Source organism: Barbus barbus (assembly GCF_936440315.1).
Source record: "Barbus barbus genome assembly, chromosome: 40".
Taxonomy (NCBI): Eukaryota; Metazoa; Chordata; class Actinopteri; order Cypriniformes; family Cyprinidae; genus Barbus; species Barbus barbus.
In genome coordinates, this window is record NC_136718.1 from 7,518,798 (window position 1) to 7,524,797 (window position 6,000).

Below are 6,000 nucleotides of genomic sequence, written 5' to 3' on the forward strand. Positions count from 1 at the left end.
CCACTCGGTCCATATCTGCGGTGGACATGTTATAGGGATCATAACGCGCGAAACATTCCAACGCATCAGTCATCATCGCCTTATTTTACGGACGCAAACACGCACAACTCAACCATCAGATGAACATCAAGCCTTATGCCTCACGCATGACATCTATTTAGACACCGGCAGCTGCTGCGGTTTTGCATGTTATTTCACATATTTTGCGGGAGCGCTCGACCTTTAGGGCAACATCAGCAGTGCGAGCTAAGACAGGCGTTGCATTTAATCTTGAATAGACATCGCTGGTGAGAATGGAGAGAGGGGTGTTGCATTTGGCCGTTGCTTATTCGCCATGTCAAAACTCAGGGCTAATGCTGCATTAAAGCCGTCTACACGCACGCACCCGACTCTTCCGAATGTCCTCTATACAAGGCAAACGCTTGTATAACGTTTGTTCATCAGAAATCATACTAGAAAGCAGCCCTACATAAAACATGACTGATCACCCAAGAAAAGATATGACTCACCGTGCACATCTCTCTGGTTCTGGCGCTACAGCGGTGGCGTCTCTCCCTCGATCGCTCCGCGTCCTTGTTATCGGCTGGGCGATGTGTTTTTTGCAGGCATCGAGGACGAGGGGACAGAGGGCCACAGACGGTGAAGCTCTGCCTCGCTTGCGCTCCCGTCGTTTCCCAGCCTCTCCCCCTTCACACAGACGCGGTGCCAGTCTCAGTCTCCACGCGTCTCAACACTCCCCCTAAAGGCCTGCGAACAAGCAGCTCCTTACAGCCAGCTGCTTTCACCTGTCCTCCTCCTCCTCCTCTGCTCTCATATGGAGACAGACCCACAGACGCTCAAACAGGTGACATCTATCGATCTATCTATCTATCTATAGTGGCAGCCAAAATATTTGGACACTTAACCCACCATTAGGCTATATTGCACAGCAAAATTTCCAAACCAATGGCATTTATTTGAAAGTCACATACCACAAGCAGACTCTTAGAGCAAAATGTTTAAAAAAAAATTAGTTTTACATTATTACATTATAGATATAGTGATCAAAATGAGGCAGACGAAAGAAGCTTTGTTATTGTGATGCATTTGGGATTGTATCCCACATATTGTATTACATTATCACTTACTAACCCTTAATGGACAGTTCACCATACTGTCTGTTTACTCATTTAATTCTAAACCTGTGCGACTTTTTTGCTTCAAGATATTTTGATATTGTGTTATATGAGAAGTGTTTTTTTTTCTGTCCACACAATGGAAGTCAATGGGCTACAATGTTATTTGATTTCCCACCATGCAAAATATCACCAAGTGAGAAGAAAGAAAGAAAGTCATACAGGTTTGGAACGACATGAAGGTGGAAAAAAAGAGAGAAAATAATGAAAACTTCATTTTTGGGTGAACTATTCAAACCATAACTTACGTTTTACACAATATTTAATACAGATACCAATATACAAATACAAATATCAAAGTTAAGATAAATATAAATATATATAATATAAAATAAACATTCCTGACAGAAAGATGTTAATAAAAAAATGAATAGAATTTATTTTAAAAAGTTTATATTTTTATAAATAAATTATATAGATAGATAGATAGATAGATAGATAGATAGATAGATAGATAGATAGATAGATATACATTTGAATTTTTTCTCGAACATAGTCTGTGGGGTAAAACGCCCCCTTGTACAAATTACATTTTTGTTAAAAATCTAATAACTTGAAAACTCTGGACATTTTTCATGCTTGGTTCATAATTTATGTCATTATCACTAAAACTATGATCACTTTTCTGAACACATTTAACTTTTGTTTCACAGGAAAAAAATGACACAGTCCTTAGGGGGTGGGGGGAGGATGGGCTATTTTATTGCATGCTTATCAGCCAAAGTTCCTCTATAATATATCAGATAGCAAAGATAAAGCCTGGAAGTCACTATTGTCCGCTGCACCCATACTGATGGCGCTTTCCATTAAGTGCACAATATACTGCTGGATAGAAATGTGAGAGGAAACTGTGGCAGTATGGGTATGTCGTAGGTTATCAGATATCAGTGATTCACATGATCACTTGCAAATCTGTGGTTCGTGTTTGCCACAGTTGAGTTTATGCATTCCTGTGTGCTATATTAAGAGGTTCTGGTGGCACTCCACACAGACACCCAACCCAAACCCCAGACCCATACTGCATGCCCTGCCAAGTGATCAAGGCCATTATAAGCAGGAAGCCAAATAACCAAATAAAAAACAAATAAACTCTAAGGCTGATGATGATACACGGAGCAACGGTTAACGTTTTATGAGCAATGCTGCTTGGGCATTTTTTCATTGAGAATGGGTAACAAATTTCTATCATTTCTAACAGTACATACTGTTCAAAAGTTTGGTGTCAGTAATTTTTCTACTGATTTTTTTATTCTTTTTTTATTATTTTAATTTGGCAAGGTTGCATTAAATTGATCGATCAGCATATTAGAATAATGAGGATCATGTGACACTGAAGAGTGGAGTAATGATGCTGTAAATTCAGCTTTGTATCACTGGTATAAATTACATTTCAAAATATATTCAAACAGAAAACACTTATTTTAAATTGTAATATTATTTCACAATTTTACTGTTTTTACTGTATTTTTATCAAATAAAGGCAGCCTTGCTGAGCAAGTGATTAAACGGTAGTGTAATTATGACTTGCTCTTATCATTCTAAGAACGTGATCATTATGATCATATCATATCATTATGTTTTCGACAACAATAACTGCAGGCCAAACTGCTGCAGTGACTCAAACTCATACTGACTTATGCAACTATAGACGGTCTCATAAAAACACATTTAAGGTAAACCGTTTGCAGTTACTCATTCAACAATTGCCCTATATGACTATCCAAACGAATAGTTTTTATGATGCACTGCAATGAATTCTATTGAACATATTAGACAAATTTCCAGCTGTACTGAGCTGTGTAGTTATGCAAATGGCTAGAGAGCCAAATATAACACTATGAATGGCTATTGTGTAAATGTTTGGTATACATACTTCCACGCACATTTGAACAGACAGGGAACAAGCCAAGACAAATGCAGCTAGTACGTATCCTAAAGACTACCTAATGAAGACAAACTTGTTTCATTTTAACACGGCACACCCACCACTTATGAAGCGCAGAAGGATATGTGTCTTGCAAGCACTAAATGATGTTGATTAAAACATCTAAACACAGACACTAGGACACAAACACGAGCGGCCTGCTTTTAATTTACACAAAAGCTTGGAATGATTTCCGTCTGCTGTGTTTACACAATTGTAATTCAGTGCCGCTGTACACCGCTGGTTGCTTTGCTGTTCTGTGGTGACGGCAGACATGAAAAAGGGTAAAGTAAATACAGTACTATTTGTCTAATGCTCAGCTGAGAAACAGGTCTGGATAGACTGCCAGATCTTTGCCCTTCATAGGTTCCTCATTGCTTTAAGGTAGGGCTGTGCTCTCTGAGGGAGCAGCGCTGCCGTTTTTTTGATTCAGCCGCAGTATCGTAGAACTATAATAGTGAAACTTTAAGATAATATACTGTTAACAGCTCTTTTGCTACCAGAAGGCCATGCTTGTGAGAATAGAAGTGTACTCATTAATCCTATTAAGCCTACTTTATCATATTTGATCAAATGCAAATTTATAAGGCCTCTAAACTATTAGCATAATCAAAACGTTGCTGGAAAAAACCTGTTGTACACAATCTGGTATGCTTTCTGTCTTCTTATTGATAGTACTTATTTAGCAAGTAAAAAGCCTCTTAGTATCATTCTTCAGGTCCTGGTTCATGTATCTTTTTGCTGTGAAATCTTGATAAGAATAACTTTTATATTGTTTATAATGTAAACAATATAAAAGTTTATATTTACGTTTATGTTTACGTCGTGGCAGTTGAAAGCATATGCACGACAATCATTGCAATTAAAACAATCAAAACAAACAAACAGCACAAATAAAGCTCTTTATCCCCTGTAATTACACAGAGACAGCACCCTGCTGTTTCATAGTCAAATCAGGGTCCAGCTGTCAGCAGTGCATCACTTGTCACATCGACTCCCAACACTGGCTGCATGATTTTAGTGTCTGACGATTAGTGGCTGCCAGAGGAGTTCCCCCCCCACTAATGAACAATAAGTCTGCAATATGCAAACACAGACAAAGCATCGAAAAGTCCCAGAATATCACTCAGCCAGTCGAGTTTGAAGACTGAACTAACTGTTCTTTTGAACACACTTATAAAATTTATCTTTTTCTCTATATAGCAGGAAAAGCTATTCGGTTATGATTTATTTTGGTCACATTTTATTTGGTGGACCAATTGTGGACCAAACTTTTTGCCTCAATAAAATGCTAATTTGCTGCTTGTTAGTAGTTTGTGAGGTAGTTGTTAAGTTAGGTATGGGGTTGGATAAAGGGATTTAAAAGGTCATGTAGAATAAGCCATTAATATGTCCTTCATAAGTACTAATAAACAACCAATTTGCTAGTAGATAAAAGGCTATGGATACTAATAATAAGCAACTAGTTAATAGTGAGAATTGGTCTTGAAACTAAAGTTTTTTAGTACGATTAATGATAGTTTTTCTTACAAGTTTTTGTATTGTTATTAAGTTTTTATTTGTATTATTATTATTTCATATTAAGGATATAGGTTTAAAGGTTAATATAGGTAAGGTAAATGTTTGAGTTTGTGTTGTTTTGAGATCAGTTTTCCTGTCTATGGTGGGCTATACTTTTAGGAGTATAAAGTTGCTCTTGGATCAGTGATTCAGATCTGTTGTCATAAATAAGACAGCAGGTTTTAACACTTAAGAGGGTGTGAGTGTATGTGTGTTTACTGAGCCACATTCCTGTCCATTTCCTTTAAAATTACATTTGTTTTGAAAGTACATCCATAGTGACATTACTCATAAATCTTGTTTGGCCACATAAATCTAGCTAAAGATGGCATATAAAATCAAAGCATATGTGCTAAAAGTACAATTTTACAGTTTTAGGTGATTGTAATATTAATAGATATAATTATAAATATTAAAGTCACCAAAAAATTAACTATTACAATCAAATAAGTAAAAAAAAAAAAAAAAAAAAAAAAAAATCTATAAGCTATAAGGCATATATGCTCCAAAGTGCCAGAAGAGGGCATTGTAGTTTACTTCTTCATAAAGATAAAGCTTTAGTGTCAACTATAATAATAATAAATAAATAAAGGTGAAGGAAATTATAGTTTTGGTTCTATTCTAGTTGGGAAGTAATAATTTTCAGTTATTAACAAATATTTAAAACATGCACACTTTTATTTGTAAGCCTAATATGTTGAAAAACCTTTCTTGTTGTGTCACATTCTGTCAGGAATTACATTAATCATGTAAATTATACAATATTTTTGAAATTTGAAAAAGTTGAAAAGTTTGCATCACTGGATAAATTTGTCCATTTATAATAATTGGTTTTTGCAAATTATGATTGTTTTCAAACAGGTTTCCATCTGCCATTAGGCCATTCAAACCTACTAAAGACTGAAGCATTAAAGAGCCACATTACCTGAGTTGGTGTGATGTCAACCAATGCAATGTTCTTATTTGAGAAATCTCAGATATGCACAAAGTTTAGAATATAGAAATCAGCTGTATTGCCTACTGTACGAGAGAGACAGAGAGAGAGAGAGAGAGAGAGAGAGAGAGAGCAGCACAGGGTAGCGCGAGACACATCATTACAAAAGGCGCATGCACAAGAAACAGACCCGTTGCATTTGTACACCTGTATTACTCTCTCGATTTATAATAACCCCGCGCGAGGGAATATATCTTAGGATCTCTGCGTATGCAGCTCAAACAGAAGATTGACTGTTCAATCGTGATACCCTCTTCTTCCTCGGGAGGCATATGTATTTGGTATCGCCGTTTCTTCCAGTAAGCACCAATGCATGCATGCACCCGCCTCCCTGCGCTCTCAAATAG

General features: G+C 36.7%; 1 protein-coding gene across 1 annotated transcript in view; it reads right to left on the reverse strand.

Moving 5' to 3' along the window:
* LOC306859453 (adenylate cyclase type 6-like) overlaps positions 1–741 on the reverse strand; it is a 51,090-nt gene extending 50,349 nt beyond the window's left edge. Inside the window, exon 1 of the mRNA XM_079400476.1 lies at positions 510–741. The gene's annotated coding sequence lies outside the window, so the exon portion shown is untranslated. The remainder of the gene's footprint in view (positions 1–509) is intronic.
* Between the last annotated feature and the right edge of the window lie 5,259 nt (positions 742–6,000).